Source organism: Protopterus annectens, chromosome 1.part1 (genome assembly GCF_019279795.1).
Source record: "Protopterus annectens isolate FY-2018-M chromosome 1.part1, PAN1.0, whole genome shotgun sequence".
Lineage (NCBI taxonomy): Eukaryota > Metazoa > Chordata > Ceratodontiformes > Protopteridae > Protopterus > Protopterus annectens.
This window is the reverse complement of record NC_056726.1, coordinates 667,181,522-667,203,581: the sequence shown is the minus strand read 5'-3', so window position 1 is coordinate 667,203,581 and position 22,060 is coordinate 667,181,522.

The window sequence follows — 22,060 nt, the reverse complement described above, 5'->3', positions numbered from 1 at the left end:
CTACTAACTTTCTCAGTTTATAAGAGCAATATTTACAAATGACTAACACTGGACCTTTGTCCCACTTGTATTTATGACCTTGAACAGATGTCTTGCTGTCAGAGGTTGAGAGGTATGGGTGTGGGTACAGAGTGCATTGTACTGTGCAGAAATGTCCATTATATGTGTAGTATATTCCACATAGCACTGTGTGAATTCCAGGTATGTCAGTAGCAGAGCAGTACAGAGTAATGTGGTCAACCACTGACAGACAGTTGTGTATAGGTTGATAGGTTGATATGACATTAGTAGGGTATTGGCCCTGAAGGCCTTATAACCCACACAGATAGGAGTGTAGCCCATGTTAAGACATGTCAGCACACAGAGCCCCTGTCCAGCAGGGGCACATATGAAATCACAGGACTGCATTTTGTGTTTCCCATGCACTTATACAGGGATAAATCACTAGGGGTATTGAAGCACTTGGCTTGATGTGGACAGGGGATGTATTCCACAGATGTGGGAATGTGTGGGACACATATCTGTCACACCAGCAAGCTGTACTGATATCACAGACCAGGTTGATGCTGCGCCTATGGGTTGACCGAGTGGGCCTTGACCTCCAGATGTGCAACAGTCCCAGCAGGGTCTGGATTGCTTTGTATGCCAGACAGGGGTCACCTCAGCAGAGTCCGTATGGAGCAGGGTAGAGGGACAGTGCTGTTAGCCTATCTGTATTGGGCAGGTGTATGGGGTTTGGAGTATGGCCTTAGTGTTTGCAAGACCCTGGTGTGTGGAGTCTGCATGGTCTGTAAGTTTGTGGACTTCTCATGTATTTTTGTCTCCGAGGTGTATTTCGTTTGGGTTTTTGTTTTGTTGTGGATGCCCACTTACATGGGTGTGGGTTGTGTATTTGCAGGTGATGTTTACTGACTCTTTACACTGCATGGCATCTATGTCACTGCACAGTTTGTTCTGGTGTACACATTCTCCATTTGTCTGGCCAGTGGTTCCCCTTCCCCTTATGTGTGTCTCTTTGTCCTTCTGTAGTCCAGTCACAGGCTTTGCCCACAGTGGCTGCTATTATGTATTTGTAATTCTGATGTGAGCAGGGTAAATGCTGTAACATCACACCCAAGGATGTGGACTTCACAAATTGGAGTGTACCTATTTAGCAGGTTGTCCATCATTGCACCACTAGATTTGCTGTGGTCCTCAGACGGTTTGTGTTGCTATATGTTATTATGAGGATACATGTTGGGCTAGCTGTCAAACCGTCACAGACTGACATATGGACAGGCCCATATATGACAGTCAGACAAAGGCCCACATATGGGGACAGGGTATTAATAACGTTTTGCCAAACATAGACTGTTGGGAGACCAGTTTGGTAATTGCTTGCTTTCTGTTATGGGTATGACATCTGCTTCCCTTGCTATTTTGATATGACCCTTTCTTATTTTGAAAATAGCTGGCAGGCAAATGCAATGTTAGGACAAGCAGAACAGATATACAAGGCATACTTGTGCTCCTTCTGTGACAACCTGTCATTCCAGGGGTATGGATGTTGGCCAGTGAAATGTTGTCAGTGTTGACACAGTAAGGTGGCAGCTTTTTATAACCTGGCAATACACTGACCTTCAGGTAGCTGCTGTCCTACTAGGCACCATACCTCCCGACTTTTTAGAGCCAGACATCTGGACAAAGCCATGAGTAATTTGGGAACAAAGGCCTACATATAGGGACCATTGTTAACAATTGCCCTTACAAACCTAGAAAGGTGATACAATAACAGGTTTTGCATTAGCATGCATTTTCCTAACGGGTATGAAGTCTGAAACTGCAATTTGTCATTATTTTCTGACTTTAGTCTTTTGTGATTTGCCAGTGAGTTGCCAGAAACCACACTTTCCTGATAAAGAGACTATAAATATGCTGCAAATCTCTGGAAATTCTGCAAAATGTCTGTACAGTTGTGGGGTATGCTAGGCACTGTTTAGGTTACTCTGAGCTGTGTACTGTCCCTATGTGTGGCCCCCTGTCCTTGGATAGTCCAGCTTTCCTGCAATAACAGATACTGAATTCTGGACAGTGTGTGCAACTCCTACCATAGCTGTATTTGACATGCAGAATACTTTTTTTCTTGGAACATGGACCCTGTCATCCCCAGTACTGTACCTAGGCCACTACAACACAAAAGCCAGGAGTAAGTGCAGGCCACATACTGACAGCATTGACCACACATATACATATTGTGGACATGCAAAAAGTTACGTTGATTGGGACAGCCCTGGGAATGTGTGCTCTGCTGCTTATAACCTGAAAACATTACTGCTACTGAATTTCTTTGGGAACATGTGTGTGTGTGTGTGTGTGTGTGTGTGTGTGTGTGTGTGTGTGTGTGTGTGAGGGGCAAACTTGTCAGCTGTCCACATTTGCACAGACTGTGCTAATGTTCCCTTTACATTTTGGTTCCATTTAGTATAGTAGTGTGCCTGTCTTGGAGACTACAGGCATATCACTAAAGACCACAGGTTAGACTGCAATGGTAGACATTTGGGTTTCAGACCTCTCACCCTTCATAGCCTTACTGCAACTGCAGGGCCTGCTGGGATATCACTGTGTAGGTCTGTATGGGCATATTTCATCATTGTCTCCATTTGTGGGCCTTTACCAGACATTTCTTTATGGTTATCTACAGCTGACTTGCTGGGTGAGGCTGAGGGGTGACTATGGGACATCCATGCATGTGACCTATGACCCCCCAGTTTGTTAGCCCCCCACATATACTGCAGTGAGATTTGTTACCTACGGGACTACTGCATTCTCTGGGGATGGCAGTATTAGGCAGACATTTCCTGTTTTCCCACATAGCTGTCAGTTGTCTGCTGCTATCCTGGTAGTCCACCCCATTCCCTTGCATGCATACAGCGATACCATTGTTATGTTACCACAACATATTACTCCATTCATTTATTGTTAAGAAGACTGACTTACCTTGTGCCTGCAGCAGTTGTGAGGATGGTGCTTGAGGGCTGGCTCTGTAAGATGCACGCAGTACACAGCCTATGCATGGTAAGATACAGGTAGTGTGATGTGTGTGGCATGTATTTTACTGTGTGTGAGTCGGAGAGAGGTGTCAGTCCCTGGTTCCCTACAGTGTCAGTGTGTATGCTATGCATTGCCTCTTTGCCAAGGCCTGGGCATACTGGGCATGCCTTCATCATGTCTACAGGAACAGGCTCAAGGGGTTCCTCCTCTGAGTCCCCCTGTGTCTCTGGGGGCCTTGGCAATGATGGAGGGCTGTGTGGGCCTTCCCTCTAATGTTCCTGCTGCAGCTGTTTCCACAGGATCATATTGTGCAGCATGGCACATACTATGAACATATGTGCACATGTGGTTGGAGAGTGCTGCAGGGCTCCACCAGATATGTCAAGGCAGTGGAATCGTGACTTGAGCATCCCAAACACATGTTCTATAATGTTCCTGGTTTGTGCATGTGCCTCATTATGGCATTCTTCAGTGTGTTTGTGTGCATTTCTGATGGGTGTCATCATCCATGGCTCCAGTGCATAGCCAGCATCTCCTACCAGATGGCCATACGGGATGTCCCCCCTGGCAAATGTCTGGTACAACTGTGATGCATGCCAGATATGAGAGTCGTGATAACTACCAGGGCTGCCAGCACACACATTCATGATAATGCCCTAGGGCTGCCAGCACACACATTCATGATAATGCCATGGGCATTGCACATAATGTGGCAGTTGATAGAGTGATAGTCCTTGCGGTTGACATAAGCTCTACCCTTTTCATCGGGTGGTGCCTTAATGTGGATATGCATGTAGTCTATGGCACCTAGTTCTTCTGGGTAGTCTGCTACATGGTGGAAGAGAGCTATATTGCAGGTCCTCTCATCATGGGTGCTGCGGAAATATATGTGCTCACCAGCATGTGTTCACATGACATCCAGGAACTGGTGGAGTACCCTGGATGCAGATGCCTGTGAGACCCCCATGATGTCCCCAGTATGACTTTGGAAGGTACCTGTAGCTAATATTCTTAAGGCTACACATAGCTTGTTTTCAACTGGGATGGCTTTCCCCCTGTTTGCTCTGGGTCTGAGGTGAGGCCGGCAAAGCTCACAGAGTTGCTGAAGTAAGTCTCTGCCCACCCTGTAGCACTCTAGTATCTCCAGGTCATGTAGCCCCTGGTAGGTTACCCTGGGTCTGAACACTCTTCTCCTCCTCCTCCTCAGTCTGGGACCATTGTCAGCACTATCTTCCTCACTGCCCTCAGCCTCTAGTACATACTGATGTATCAAAGTGACAGCAGCCCCTAACATTTTGTCAGTTAAAATTCCCCCGAGTGTGTACACCAATGGTGCAGAGTTTGTGGGAAAAAACAGACTGAAAGTTGTCTGCATAGTTTATACTGGGCTGCTGCCGATGCTGCCTGTGTGATTGGCTGACTATGATACATTCCACCTGCCAGCTATATTATTTGCGCTTGAGTGCCTTTATTCTGCTATTTCCCTTTTTTTTTTTCCATTTCTGCCCCTTCTAAGCCCCATGGCGTGCAGCACAAACCCGCTGCTCAAATGTAAACACTTATGCTGGTTCGTGTTTTTTTTTTTTTTTAATTATTATTTCCAATGTGTTTAAGCATCATGGTGCACCATGCAAACCCCTGCAGCTATAGTAAACAGTACTGAGCAGAAAAGACCCTCCCAGGGATGCAAACATGCTCAGCATTTCTTAAACTAGCTCAGACGCACCCCTTTGCTTAGCTGTGCTTTGCTAAGCACAAATAGTGGCAGTGGAGCTCCAATGTCCTTACACCAAGCATGACACCCCCCCTTTTCATATAGTTGCTTCTCCTGCTTACACTACAGCATTATAGCTCCTACACGATAAGGTGTAGGTGGACATGGTCTCCCATTTTGCTATTCAATAAATTTAGCTCATTTGCATACTCCACTGCCTTAGTCCCTTGTTACACCACTACACAGGAGCCTATCTCCTTAGCTACCACTGTAACCTGTTGTTGTTTTGCTTCCTCATGCTGCCCACTATAATGGCAAAATTCATATTTCCCATAAAATTGCCTTTTTACATGTTTTTCTTATTTTCTGCATGATCTTGTTTGCATGCTGCAGTGCTACGCTTAAATGGCTGAAACTGGCCAAAAAAAAAAAACTTTAATTTTCATAAATTTGCAACTGTTTGCCATGCCAATGGTCATATTTTTTTGCCATTGGCATGCCTAATAGTTATAATACATGCTTTACTTTGAGCTGTCATGCCCCCGTTTTGATTTTTGCAAAAATGTACATGATTAGTAACCAAATACATTTCTGCAATGGACTCTGCTCTGACACAGATGCCTGCCTGCTTACTGAATCTCTGATTCACCTCATTTGCAGGATTTTCACCAGCAAATGAGGTAATTACCATTATTCGGTGGTGTCCATGTCAGAATAGTGCTGGCAGGCTCGTGCACACCCCCAGCCTTGTTTACTGGATTGCTTGGTGGCCATATTCCATACAGAAGCTGCTACACTATTCAGACACAGAGATTTTGCTTTATTCAATCCCAGCCTGAGTGGTTCATACTTAGAACCTGTGTTAATTTTGTAGATACACATATCTATATCTACATATATATAGTTCATATAGACAAACCGTTTAATAAAAAATAACAAGAAAGATCTAGCAAAGCTAGAGTCTTCACTGTGTAATACCTTAAAAGCTACACAGGAATTTAAAGATGACTATATGCACTGTATCCATGTGAGTACACAAATAGAAATCACACAGGCAGTGATTTTCTGTCAGAAACAATGATCAACATGTTTGCCACAGTTAAATTTAAATCATAATGTCATTCAGTTTCTGTCGTTGTTGTTGTGTCTTTCGGCTTAATGTCATTCAGTTAACATGCACAAATATTATGGACATGAGATTACTCTTTCTTCATCAAATTCCATCCTTAAACCTTAAGACCTTTTTTGTAACAAACACTAGACATACCACATTTTCCATACATAAATAGATCTGAAACCCAGGAAATTCAAAATAGAATGAAAAGGAATTTGGCAAGATTAAAGAAATGGTTAGACACTTGTCAGTTTATACTCAACAGACATAGACCTAAAACAGCCTATGTGGTATGCAAAAATCCTATAAAAGTACACAAATAGAGACCAGGAAATGTCAGCAATCAAACTGAAAACTTGCTGCTGAGTAGACTTAAGAGTAATAGGTAGTCTGATAAAGGATTAAGGTGTGCTGGCAAGTTATGGTTATAAACAGAAAAGCACCTTCAGTTACTATGTTTTAACACAGTAATATAAAATCTGAAGGAATGCATGCAGCTGTTCACACATGTAAGAGAATAAACAAACTGGAGGCTGGCCAAATGGGATCAGCAAGATGTAAAGTTTTCAGCAAAGAGAATAAAAAATATATATAGGAGAAAATTATTTGGGTAGGTCTGAAACCTTGAAAAAAATAAGATTATGATATTACGGGATTTTATGGGTTACTACAGAAATAGTTATCAAAAACAATCAACATGGTTACTGTTGTTTAAAAAATGAATAAACAACCAAGAAAAAAAGCAAGTAAGTAATTTACTAGGTAAGATATATGCATTTGAACAGAAGGATAAAATTTTAGGATACAAGCTAACTGGCTGCAGGAGAAACACATGGAAGTAATTTTTCATGTAAATGATGCAGGGTATTTGAAGTACCTAAAGAGTATTTTTGACAAAAATCTCTGACGGAATTCTAGAAGGCATTGCACTAACAAATGAGATAAGTAAGTGGAGAATTGGCAGGTAGTGGGATTCCCCAAAAATCAGCAGGTCTGTGCTTTCATATTGTTATCCATCTTCTAAACTTAGTTAATGCATACAGATATTTCACAAGAAAAGTTTTAGTTGAAGATCATATTATATTTGCAGCTAGATGGAAGGTGAGGAGAATATGAAATTAAATATTTCATCATCCATTTAGCTAGAGTTTCTTCAATATCTCTCTAGGCAAGGGTATCAGTTTTTACAGTATTTTCCCTATAGCACTATATGCTTTTAAATGCAACAACTATTCAGGGAATATTTCCAAAGACGTTCTGCAAACTCTTCCTTTCATTCAAAAATGCAGGGGGAGAGGAGTAGGCCTTTGAAATGCATTCATGTCTGTAAGAAGCTGGAAATTCATTTTTAATGTAAAAGCCTGATAAAGCTAGTTAAATGTTCAGATAAATAATGATATAAACTACTGTACAGCAGTGTTCACACTGGAAATAATCAGAGTACCTTGGGTGGGAAAGAAATCACATCTGTCATATTTTTCAGCAAGTGCTCAACATATTAAACCACTTACACTGACTAAACAATGGTGTTCTTTGCAGTTTGCATATGACTGTATGGGAGACAGAACTTTTTCTATGCTTAATGTCTATGAATGTCCTGTAACAGAGGGTTTGATTCCCCCAGTTCTCATCTGCTTACTGTGTGACCTGAACAAGTCACTTAATCAGACATAGCTCCTGGGTAACCCATGAAAATGGACAGTATGTTCAGTGGGCCTACATGGTTACCAAATGGGTATTATTATGCTTGAATGGAATTTTGCAGCCTCTATAATGTTGCTGACGTAATAGTACAACAAAACATAACATAAATACAGCAGCATGCAACTTTTTTCTAGATAACTTTAAACTAAAGGTGTTTAATGACTGTATAATGTAGTATTTAACAAAAATGAATTACATGATTCATTAACACTGCAGTTTCAAGTAAAGATTGTTTCCAATGTCTTTAGTTTATCTGATATACAGGCTCAGATAATCATAGATTTTTAGCTTTGACTGCAATACACAGGGTGTTGGCATCTATTACTTTGTTCCAGAAATGCAAGGAATTAACTTACACTATATGGAATAATATTTCTTATTTCATATCCAAAATCAGTAAATGTTGTTTGCCCATATAAACATGTTTAAGAAAGCATAATTTGCCATAGCACCATTGCACAATATTTTCTCCCACTCTGATTCCTTATTTCAGCTGGATGTGGCTGATACTTCCATTACCTTCATCCAGTTGTCCCATTCCTTCATTCAGGCACAAGAGCTCAACATTCCTGGAGAAAGTGAGAGCCTGTCTCCCATTTGCTCCTACCTAAGGAGCTAAGTCAGCTAATTACTTCCCTCTTTGGCAGGAGTTGAGTGGTAGGGAGCGGGACAGGTTCATCTCTAACACAACAGCCCACTCTTTCCTGCAGAGGACTCCCTACTCTGGGTGCCCTTTGCTCCACGTGATGCAGTCTATGTGGTAACCATGCCCACTAGAACCACTGTTAACTGAACATAAGTCATGCTGGTTGCAGTCAGTGTTTTATAACTTTGTACATCAAGACAAGGCTTAGCATGCCATATTTTAAAGATTATTTATGTTTCAGTTCCTTATTGTGAAGACAATTAAAAAATGCAAATTGCAGTGGTTTTCTGGGTGACAGCTTCAGTAGAATTCTGTTATTCTGTTGAATATTTTATATACTTATTATAAAACTGTACACATCTGCTATGGGCATGACCCAGAGTGTTTGTACAGTGCGGTCATCAAATCTATTGAAAGAAGAATCAAGCAGATGACATACATCATAGCCTGTAACCAGCAGCTATGGAGACACACCTTATTGAGTGTGTAAGATAGCTTGGGTAACTGCAGCTCTCAGCAACTGTGCTGCATATGTCAAAACAAAACATGTCAGGCATTGTGAACAACAAGCAATAGTTTAAGGGTATAACAAGATGTATGACTATATTGCTGTGATTGGCATGTCTACCCATAGTCTGTGCATGCGAAATGTCAGGTGTTGAGGACTGTCCACAGATCCATGTCATAGCTATATCTTCTACCCATGAAAGTCAGTGCCTGAGCTATTTCAATGACCATGTCAGGCAGTTCATCCCTTTCATTTCCATATATGTACCTTTGCCATGAAAAATGCAAAAACAAGTGCCACCATGCATACCATAGGTTCATGGGTGATTACTAGGGTATTTGCATAGGAGTCATTTTAACCCTAGCCAAGCTTACCTCAAACTTACTAAAATGTTGCCGATGTGTGAATACTGCAAGGAATTGTATGGTTTTAATATAGGCTGCCCATGTCCATAAGGGTAAAAGATGGCATACCAGGGATAAATTTGGGATTTCCCATCCATTGGCTCAAGTTAAGTTTGAATAGAGTTAGGGATCAGCTTAGCTTTACATGAATGTGAAGCCTGTTCCACAGATGGGATAATCTTTGACAGACATACCTGTCCCTCCAACATTTCCTGTTCATGTCATAGACAAGGTTTAGATTCTTAGATTGGGTATTTGTAGTGCTAATTGTTTTGTGGGTGTGCAATAGATCCATCAATCTAGGATAAGCAAATATCTTGTAGGCTAGGCATAGATCATCACATGTCAGTCTGTAGGAGATTGAGTCCAGGGATGGGCTTTCAGATGGTCTGCATAGGACCTGTTTACTCCCAGTATTCTTTCTGTGAGCATTGTCTGTGATCTATCAAGCTGTTGCAAGTGCCAGGTACAGGCCAAAGGTTGCATTGTACTCCATAATTGGTCTAATGAGAGCTGAGTACAGTGGATCAATGACCTCCTTGCACCTAGATGTCATGCCCATACTAATAAGATGTGCAACACAGAATGATTTTCTCACCAAAGTGGACATGTGGTGACCAAAGGTCGGGTTACTGTCAAAAAGCATTCCCAGATTCCTGGCCACTGGTTCTGCTTTTAGGGGTGTATTATCAATATGGCAATTTCCAGCAGTTGCTGTCTTTCCAAAGGATACTAATATGCATAGTATTTGCTATGCATGGCAAATAGGGTACCATAGTAATGAGGAAGTGACAATCTAGTGTTAGAGTAGGGTACTAGATTACCATATTGTGCCACATTCAGCCTGCAAAGTGATTTACTTTGCCTTTCTTTTAGTTTTGACTTTCATATCAATGAAAAAGTGTTTCATTCAGCTGTCAAACGGTCATGGCCACCTCCAGCACTAATGTCAGCGAACAAGCAATTCTGGTGTCAAATATTGTAGCTCCTTATCATTTAGATGGCATATCCTGGCAGAAAACTTGATGATGTGGGGTAAGTCACTTGTTCTGTCAAAGACTGGGGCTAACAAATACAAAAATCCTAGCGTAAACTCTTGCCACATTTAAAAAATGCATAAAAATATAACATTGATTGATCTTTAAAATAATAACTACAATCAGAAAAAGCTGCCAGAGGGAATGCTGCTCAACAGAATTCAAGTCAGTGCTGTGGCCTTATGCTTAACTGAAGCAATTTCACTGGGCTTGAGCAAAGAACTAAAAGTTATCTCCTAAAAGCAGCACTATTTCAACCCACTTGAGAAAACCCAACAGCATGGCTCTAACTGCTTTATGTGAGGAATCCAGCACATGGTATACATTCCCAAAAGTGATATATTTACCCCATAGTAATTATTAACAGCTGATATTGCCCTGCCCCATTAGGCCAGGGATCTTTTGTACACCTGCTTCATCAGGATTGTGATTCCCCTCCTTTTCCGTGAGAGGTAATCATTAACTGTAACACTAAATCACACTCTTTACTAATGTTCCAGAGATCCCAGGAGTGCCTTTACTAAAAACATAATAAATACCTTGTCTTCTGATACATATAATAAAGTGCATTGTACCATCTTGTGGAGATTTAGCTCAGTAACATTAAGTGAGCAAAGATGCACACACACACAATTTGCTGCATTGACTGTTATTGGTAAAAAAGATTTCACAAACAGCAGACCCCATTATACGTATATTTAAAGAAATGTTTTGTTCCACCATTATTGCACTTCCTATACAGACCACTGGCAATAACCCCTAAAACACTTTGAATCATCCTTCCCAAATATAAAACAAGTTAATGTGGGCCAACCCAAAACTGAACAAAAATCCCCGGTTATTGTAACCATATACAGCATTACAACTGACTTCTATGGCAGGTCACCCCTAACACACAAAGGGAATAGGGTAACTCCAAAAATGAGTATCCAGAACCATATACTTTATAGGGAGAAAAAAAGGAAAAATGTGGTAAGAGATAGTGGAAACATTTTATTACTATGTTTTATTTTAGTTTAATACAAATAAAAGAGACATACTATGCAATGATAAGAAATAATTGAAATTAGTTATCATTTAATCATTTTAGTCACCTCTGTAGAGAATATATGCACCCAATCTAATATAAAAGAAACAATTTAAAAGGAACACAAATGGATAGGAAATAGGAGGTGGTATGTGATAAGTTAATGGAGAAGAGATTGAATAGATGGGTGTGAGATACTGACATAAAAACAATTTAGAAACTTTATAAAGTGGAAAATTAATCTAAACTCTGATTTGGGAAAAGGAAAAAATGGCACAAGAAAATGTTGTATCTTTCGGCTTTTAGGGGTCGCCACAGTGGAACTCCGGTCCACTAATGATTGGCAGCAGAGTTTTACATACCGAGTTGCTAGCCCTGACGTACAACCTTCAACGAAGGTACGCCCATTCACGCATGTCTCCACACAGAAGTCGCTTTAGCTGAGATTCGAACAGGACAACGTCTTACTGTGAGGCGACAACGCTACTGCAGCACCACCACCGCAGTATATACTTATGAATATTATTTAGTGTAGAAATGGAATAATTCAACTGATTAAGTAAACCAAAAATGAAGAAAATATACTGAGGGAAGCACATTATTGGTTTTATTTTGAGATTTTTGCATAAGAAAATTCTTGTACAAGATATAGGAAATCCGAAATAAAGGCAAGAAGCATAACAACATGCATTGTATTGTGTGATAAGATAAAAACTTTCTTGGAAATGTTTACAAGAAAAACTAAACGTTAAAGATAAATGGTATTTAAAAGAAGGTATAATTATTAATGTTTTTATTTTTATTTTTATTTATTTATTTATTTACATTTGTTGACTGGAAAAATCCGACCGGACATAGGTCCTTTCTCAGCAGAGGCCTGGGGAGAAAATCCCCACAATAAAAACAACAATTAAAAACAGCAATTAATTACAAGTTACAAGAAGTATAGGTAGGTTTTGTTTAACAATAGTAGTAAACAGTTATAGTGCAAAATGAAATGAAGTATTTAGTTAAATGGTACAACACTTATATCATTGGTGCCATAAAGACTAACAAGTATTTTAATAGTTGAGCTAGCCGCTATTACCCTTGAATAACAGTGGCTAAGATTACAGCTGAGATATAGGTTTACAAGCAATCTATTTGGCTGCAATCTGAGGTAGTTAGAGGGGTGGAAGAAAGGGATTAGAGAGGGTGGGGTAGATATGTTAGAGAGGTTTGTTACAGGGGCATGTCCAGTGCTCTTTTAGATGAGATTTTAGAGCAGCTTTAAAGTTAGTGCGCGATGACACAGACTTTATAGTGTGAGGAAGGGTATTCCATAATTTTGCTATGGAGTAGGGGAAGAGAGCTTCTCCAGCAGAGTTCCTGGTTCTAGTTACCTGTAATTGATTTTTGTTGCTGGAGCATAGTGGTCTGGTGGTATGATAGGGTTGGAGAAGATTTTGGAGGGAGGGGACTTTTAGAGGATGATTTAGTAGTTTGTCAGTGAGTGAGAGTTGGTACCATTGAAGGAGGTGAAGGAGTTCTAGCTAGCCTAGTTCAGTAAGTGAGGTGCAGTGGTGGCTAAGATAGTTTGCGCCAGTGGCAAACCTTGCTATTTTGTTGTAGCAAGCTTCGAGTTTACCTAACTCACTTTGCCTTAGGTTGGTAAATATTGGAGAGGTGTAGTGTAGGGTGGAGATAAGGTCGCTATTTGCAACTGAAATCTTGGCTGTTTTGGTAAGGTATTGCTTATTTCTGTAGAAAGCTCCTAGTTTTTATGTGTACTTTTTATGGTTAATGAGATGTGGATGTCAAACTTGAGGTGATTGTCAATTTCAACTTCAAGTAGTTTGGTGTGGGATACTGGTGTTGTCATTGGCTTTAATATTAAATTGGCGGGTGTTTAGATTGTGTTTGGTGGGATGGAAGATGAGGAGTTTTGTTTTGTTTGGGTTAAGTATTAATTGTGCATCTGAAAGCCAAGTTTCAACTGAAGAAAAGGCTTCCTGTGTGGTCTTTTGAAGTTCAGGTAGGGAGTGGGTTGAGCAGATGATGGTGGAATCATCTGTATACTGTATGAGAGTGGCCTTGGTAGCAGAGGCTAGATTATTAGTGAATATGAAGAAGAGTAAGGGTCCAAGGATGGATCCTTGGGGAACACCTATTGAGACAGGGAGTTGGGGGGATATATCATTATGCCAAACAACGGATTGATGGCGGTCAGTCAGGTAGCCCTGGAACCAGTTTGTGACAGATTGAGAGAAGGATAGAGTATTGAGGAAAGAGGTGAGTTGTTTATGAGAGACCGTGTTGAATGCTTTAGATAGGTCTAGGAAAGTTGCAGAGGCGAAATAACCATTGTTTTTATGTTGGAGGGTTGTATTAGTGAAAGCATGTAAGGCAGTGGTTGTGCTGTGGTATGGTCGGAAACCATGTTGCGTGTTAGATAGGAGGTTGTTAGTAAGGAAGTAGTTTGGAACTTGAGAGTGAATGCATCTCTCAAGTATTTTTGATAGAGGAGACAGAATTGCTAAGGGGCCGGTAGTTGATGAATTCTGTGGAGGGCCCACCTTTGTGGAGGGGGATAATGTGGGATATTTTCCATTGTGAAGGGACATAGCTTTCAGATAAAGATTGGTTAATCAGGATTGCAGCTGGGTAGGCTTGGGCTTCAGCGGCAGTTTTAAAACTATGTACATTACTTGGAGATTTCATGATATTGTGAGCAAACTGAGCAGTCAAAATAATGTTTTTATGAATCAATACATGTGATAATAATTATATTGCTTAATAAGAACTGAAGAAACTGTGACGTTTCATAACTTGAGCAGTGTTATAATAAAATAGCCAAATTAGTAGTAAACTATAACAACAGAACACACCTCTGCCTAGTACTCAGAGAATTAAACTGGTTAGAACTACCACATCACATATTCCTTTCTCAGCGAATTATAATAGACAGACTTCTCTATAAGTCATAAAATCACATAGCCCTTAACAGCTTAATAGAGCACTATTCCTCCAATAGAATTTCCTCCAATCAATTACTAATCACTATAATCAAATCATCTAATACTACAGATGACTTTTCATATTCACATAATACAGCTAAACTATGGAGCCACTCCCCACTATCACTGAAAGCCATTTAAAAGGTAAACTCAATGAAATCACAGCTAAAACATTACCTATCAGATTAATGGATCTACTCCTGTATATCTATAGCATAAATGCACCTGTTATCTTCATCTTACCATATTGCTAAACCATTTCGCTTCATTCAGAATCCTCTGACCCACAACCAGTCTTCACCAATCCCTGAATGGTTTTACTACCATCTCCAAGTCATGTACATAATTTTGTGAAACTGATTGCTACTCTACCTCGATACTTCTAATATAAATCTTATAATTGCCATATATATAATTGTCTTTGAGCCTGCTTTATACCCCACCTCTTAATTTCAGTATTAACATTTTCTGCCCTATCAAGTTCCTTCCCCCACATCCATTCTTTGAATTTCTGATTGACAATCACAAGATCTATTATCTATTTGACAAACACATTCATTCGATTCTCAGCTAGAGCGTCTTCTGTGTGGAGGCATACGTGAATGGGGCATGCCTTCGTTGAAGGTTGTGCGTCAGGGCTGGTAACCCGGTATGTAAAAATCCACTACCAATCATTAGCGGACCGGAGTTCCGCTGTGGCAAGACCTAACCGGGAAAAGCTGAAAAATACAAACAAACAAACAAAGATTAATATACCTCTTAAAATGCTCAGTGTTCAAGATCTAGTAAAATGCATAGGTATATTTTATACTGTAATAGCTGGCATTATTTCATATGAATGTAATCTAATTAGCAAATGTATGAGGCCTCTATTCCAAAGACTTGTTCTCAGTGTAAGTGGACACTTATACTGAGAGCAGACATTTTGGAATCTGGCCTGCAGAGCAAGCCTTACACCAAAGTAAGTCGATTACATTGACAGCAAGTCTTTCATAATTAGGGAAAATTTACACTGAGAGCTACTGCTTTGGAATCTGGCCCTATGTAAATGCTAATGTATATTACTTAATGCCTGCCCATACAGTTACTGAATGTCTGTTTAAACTGTTTGTAATATCTTGGAGATTTTCGCCCCACGGCTCCACAGAAAATGCTTAAACCCATAAAAAGGAATTGCTATGAGAACTGATATTAAGTGAAAACAAAAAGCAAACAGACAAAAAAAATGGAATTATGTAGGGAACTGCATAAGGATTTGCAGGTGGTGTAATGGTTAAGCTGTTTACCTGACAGTCAAAAAACACAGAGTTTGATTCTTTCGAAAGGTATTTGGCTAGGCTTAAAGTGATCCAGAAAGGAACCTAAAGTAGTATAATATGAACAATAGGAAAAAAATCATGTTTGAAATATTTTAAATGAAAGTGCAAAAAAAAAAATTTATATATATATATATATATATATATATATATATATATATATATATATATATATATTTATATATATATATATATATATATATATATATATATATATATATATATATATATATATATATATATATATATATATATATATATATATATATATATATATATACATATATAATATATATATATATATATATATATATATATATATATATATATATATATATATATATATATATATATACAGTTCTACTTTGTTTCATTGAAAGTGAAATGAGTTTTTAGTAATTTGAGTTTTCAGCGATTTGGTCAGAGTAAATTCAAATTCAGTGAAATGAGCTTTCAATGAAACAAAGTAGACCCATATATATATATATATATATATATATATATATATATATATATATAAGGGGTTCATGTCAAACTAACGACATATTAAAATAACGAAAGTCACTACAGTGAAACGAAACCATAGACAGTTGAAAACATCGACAGTACATTTATACGAAAGTACAGTGCTAACATGGGTCCTGCAAGGGGGAAGTAGTATGGGTACAGTATCATATCATATCCTTTACTTCCCCCTTGCAGGACCCATGTTAGCGCTGTACTTTCGTATACATGTACTGTCGATGTTTTCAACTGTCGATGGTTTCGTTTCGCTGTAGTGACTTTCGTTATTTTAATATGTCGTTGGTTTGACATGAACCCATATATATATATATATGTGTGTGTGTGTGTGTGTGTGTGTGTGTGTGTGTGTGTGTGTGTGTGTGTGTGTGTGTGTGTGTGTGACAAGTATTGTATTGTATAAACAGTAAGGGTGTTTACTTTTAATTGCACAATATAAAAAAATACTGTAATCCTTACTTTTTAGAAATGCCTGTTGTTATTTATAAGGAGAGAGGGATCCCTGTAAGAATTGGAAAATCTGCCACTGTAAGTCTTGGCACTTTGAAAACTATTTGCAATTCAAATGGTAAAACAATGAATTGCACAAGTCAGTGTTAAATGTGTTAAGCATTTTTGATGTAGGAACTCATCTCCCTGCACCTCGAACAAGAGACTTGTGCCCATATATACTTAATATATATATATATATATATATATATATATATATATATATATATATATATATATATGTATATATATATATATATATATATATATATATATATATATATATATTAACTCCAAAACACTGTACATCAGAGAAAGGAAAAGACTGTGTGGTGCTACAAATTCAGACTTAGTATATATCTTAATATGTAGTCCCCTGTTTTCATTTGTAGTTCTAGAGTTCTGAGGATAGCAAATACAGTCCTTGTACTTTCAAGAGGTACTTGTACTTTAAGGAGGTACTTGATATGGAGAGATGACTGGAAAAAACATGACAATGAAATTATTAAGAATGTCTGGTATGGCAAATAAGAAACAATAAAAATTTACTTTTGACTGGGGTAGGTGTGCATTATTCAGTGGTATATGCAGTACAACAGCAACCACAAAATGAACTACTGCAATATTTTTGTCAGCATGAAAGCCCAAATTATATTTAATGAAAGGAATACTTCTATGCATAGATGAGGAAGGTTCTTCTATGAATTTCCAGCTCAAAAAAAGACTTAAACTCATCAAGTTCCACTAGTCAGAAGTCAACATTTTAAAAGTTTAAAAATGAGCAGTTGCAGGAGAGGGCTTAGCAAACATCCACACCTCAATCTTATATGTACTAATTTCATGGGTGCAAACTGGAGAGGTGGATGGTAAAGACTAATTCATTGTTTATTGATTAATCCTTTGGGAAGCTGGAAGAATCAGATGGGAATGGCAGGAGGCATGTTGCTTATGTCAGCCAGCTCACCTGGGAGGGAGAATTGTGGTGGCTCCTCACTTTGTGGTTACCTGGCTCTCCAGGGAAGTGGCATATTACAATCTCCCTAAGAAAAGGATATAGACATGTGTAGGTTCAGAATGTTGGTATGCTGGCCCTTGTGGGCAATGTCAGGGAGCAGGTACACTTTTATATCTGGGACATAGGCTATGCCTCTGCAGTCATGATGGAAGCAATTGCATTACTGGGAGGTGGGATGAGTCTGCATATCAAAAATGACCTCATGGCTGCCATAATGACAGTTCCATGATTGGCTTTCATCTCACAGAGAATGAATGGGCAGGGAATAGTTCTGATCAGTGAGAAATAAATGGGACCATAAATCATGGGGAGCTCATGGTTGATAGACATTGGAGTATCAGAAACAAAAAAGGGAGATGAGATCTTCATTTTACTTGTCTGTAGTTGCATTATCTGTTAGTCAACATAAGCAGATGAAGAAATTCTTGTAAGAAAGGATGTACTAGAGGATAACTGCATAGACAGCTGGGAGACTGGAAGGGAAGATAATGAGATAATGAAAAGAGCCTGGAGTGAAATGGTTTTATGAATAAGATATTAAAATAAAGGCTTTGAAAGTTACAAAACGTAATATAAAAGCAGAAAGGAATGGTATAAGCTGATTATGTTTGGGCAATACAAGTTACAGAAAGTAATACAAAAGAAGAATAGCATGGCATAAGGTGAGCATGTTTTGGAATATGGTGCCTCTTTAGTAAGATCTCTGTTTCAAAGGTCTAGGTTTCAATCATTTCTTAATTTTCCATATTCCCTTTGTGTCTACTTGAGTTTTCTCCGGGTTCTCCAATTTCTTCCTGCCTTTCAAAAACATGCAGGCTGACTGGCAACTTAATCTTGTTGATGAGTCATGGTAGAAAAGAGACAGAGAGGTACCATTTCACCTACCTGACTAAAATACATTATATTAAAGTTAAATTAAAATTAAAAACAGAGGGATTTTGTTTTAATCTGGGAAGAATTATGGCAAATAGCAAGTGAAGCAATCAAGAAATAACTAAATCTTTGTCTGAAATAAGGTATTTTTGCCACTACAAGCAATAATGGTTGGAACTGTCTCCCCCAGAGGTACCATGACTCCACAACATCAGCTTTGTGGAGCGATATATGTAGATAGGAAGACAATGCAAGAACCTGTGGGCATGTGTTGGCCTTGTCTGCAGCCCCATGGAAGGTATGGATTATGTATCCCACTGGATACCAAGGTATGTAGCTTTATGTATACTAGGTATAGGAACATTTCAGCTACATACTAGGGACACAGTTGGGGGTGTACTTCAAACATCTGCCTTGAAAATACACCATCAGTTTCTTAATGATATGGGGAGGAAAATATGTAGTTCTCACATACAAGAGGGGAGAGAGGGGTCATAATGCAAGACATTTGTAATATAGTCTGTTGTAATGAGGTAGTGGGAGGCATAGACTGCACCCACATTGATATAGAGACCCCACCTGGTGGATTGCAAAGAATATATGAGAATTGCAAAGAGTATCTTTCCATCAACTAACAAGGGGTCTGTAATCCACAGGGTACCATCTACAAAGTGTCTGCAGGCTACAAAGGCAATTATTATGACTCAAACTTATCACATACCTGTGACCTCTACCAATATTTTGCAAGGGATGACTTCCACTAGTGGCATCTTTTTGTGATGCTGGATATGCCCTGGAACTCTAGCTGGTGACATCCATCAAAAATATAGAGAATGAAGCAGACCAGGATATAACTATCAACAAAAGTAAGAGCACTGACAGTACCACAGCTGAGAAATATATTACAAAAATAAAGAAAAAATCAAAACAAAGTAAAGAATAAATCCTTACAAAACAGTGGCAAGCGCTTTCAGGGATCTACCCCTTCATCAGACAACAGTTAAAAATCCCATAATTCATTAAATACCGGAGGTTAGTCACATGATTTTCAAAATTTCAGTTGTACCCAATAAAGACATAACAATTAGTGCATCAGTACATATTAGCACAGTTATGCAATTAAAGATACTATACACTAAAGAAATTATAGCTTAGATAAATAAGAAATGTGTATAACCGTGTATGGTGTATAACTATATATTACAAAGACATGATAATCCTAGCGACAACACTATATATCCATGTGTGTGTGTATATATATATATATATATATATATATATATATATATATATATATATATATATATATAAAATATACATAAATATACAATACCAGTGCATCCAGCTTATATAAATACATACATTAAATTTTTTTTTGTGAAATATAAAATGCTAATATATATATAGAAATAAATAATCAGACAATCTAAAATACAATGTATAAAATATATAGAAAATGTATTGTAACATATTCAAAATCTAAAAATTCAAGAGAATCAATGTTTCAGAGGTCGAGCTTTTAAAAAAGGTTTAAGTGACACCATTTGATTCAACCCTGGGAGCTTATCTGCATTAAATCTAATAATCCATCTCTGCTCAGCAGTTTCTGTGTCATTAGATAAATTGCCCCACCTTTGCTCCAACCATCTAGAATGCGCCTATCTATGGTTCTAGCATCATAGCCCCTATTTAAAAACTCAGATTTAAGTTGGTCCAGGGCTATTTGTAGTTCATCATCATCATTAAACAGTCTCATAATCCTGTATACTTGGCCTTTGATGATGTTGACCTTGGTGTGGTTCGGGTGCATACTGGTGTTATGTAGGACCATGTTTTTTCTAACATGTTTCCTAAACAAACCAGTTCTAATCTGGTTTAATTCATCTTTTCTTACTTTAACATCAAGAAAGTCAATTTCAGTCATGGAATATTGAGAGCTAAATCTAAGAAATTGAGTGGTATTATTGAGGTAGCTGAAAAATGCATTTAGCTCTACCTCTGTACCATTCCACAGCAAAAAAATATCATCCACAAACCTGGCATATCACTCGATATACCTGCCATATGTACTATTGGTTAACACATGTGTGCATTCCCATTGAACCAAGGAAAGGTTGGTGTAGCTATTCGCACAAGCTGTGCCCATAGCCACACCAACCTTCTGTAAGTATTTCTGTTGTTGAAATAAGAAAACATTATTGGTCAGTACTATATCCAACAAAGCACAAATGAGGTCACATTTGTTCTTGTTATAGTCTACACTGTGAAGCAGTTCCCTTATGGTCTCTATTTCCCATTCATTCGGAATCACCGTGCATAATGATTCTATATCCATTGTTACCAAGAAACAACAATGTTTGGTATCTATATTCATCCATTTCATCCTAAGAGTTTCAAGAAAAACCTTAGAATCTCTTAGCACAGTCTCACAATTAGATAGGAGTGTATGTAGATTCTTCTCAATAAAAATAGATAGAGGTTCAGTAACCCATCCTTTACCCTATGGGATGCCTGGGTGGAACTGACAAATGCTTATGCATCTTAGGTAAGCCATAAATCTCAGGTATAGTGGGATTACTGACCGAAAAGTATTCAAACAGTTCCTCATTAATCATACTGGTATTTGACAAATCAAACATCAAAAAAGATACTTTATCAATAACACTTTAGATATATTCTGATATGTGGAGTCATCATCTAATAACCGTAACATTTGTTCAACATATAGCTGTTTATCCATCACCGCTATTCCCCCTCCCTTGTCTGCCAGTCTTATTTCAATAGAATGCATGTGTTTTAAATCAATCATAGCATGATATTCATCTTTGCTCAAATTATAGAAAGTGTTAGAGCTGCAATTTTTGCTCACGTCCAACTTCTCTCTTAGTTCTCGGTCACAGACATCAAGGAATGTTTCAATAACTGCATTACATGGTGGAATAAACGTACTCGTTTTTTTAAATAAATTGCTGGTCATATGAGGGCTGTTGCCAAACAAAGTTTTAAGTGTTAAAGTCTGGCCAAAAAGTCTAAGTTCTTTTATTACATCAGTTAAATCAGCTTTCTTTGCTGGAACAAAACTGAGCCCTTTATTTAAAAGTCTCACCTGGTTTTCAGTCAATGGGTGTGACGAAATGTTAACAATCAAACTTTCCTCAACCTCTTTCTGTCCTGTCCCTCTGCACTCAGTGGTCTCCACTGACTGCGATACGTTGGCCATCCTCTTTTGGGCAAGGGTTCCTGTAGTAAAAATGATCCATGTTGTTCACTGGGTTAAGGTCATTAGATAAACTGTTTGAAGGTAGCTGAATGTTTCTCATTTCTTTGGGTTTAACCAACGGAGCATCGCTCCTGTCAGGTTGTAGTGTATGCACTTTAGAACCAAAAACTGGCTTTATACTGTTTTTTACAACACCAGCAAAGCTGGCAGTTGCTTCATTGCTTATTGCTTGCTCAGACTCAGTTGGAGTGGGTGTGTCACCTATTCCTCCATTCAAATTACCGTCGTCATGGCGTTGCCTCTGTGGAGTGGCTGATTGGATCCCTTGAGCTGTCGGTCTGGTCTGGCTCTTGGGAAGGTGTTCCCTCACCCAAGAGAATACATTCCTGTGCTGGAAATCATTAAAATCCCTGAGCAATTTACGAGTTTTAACTGCAGCAGTCTT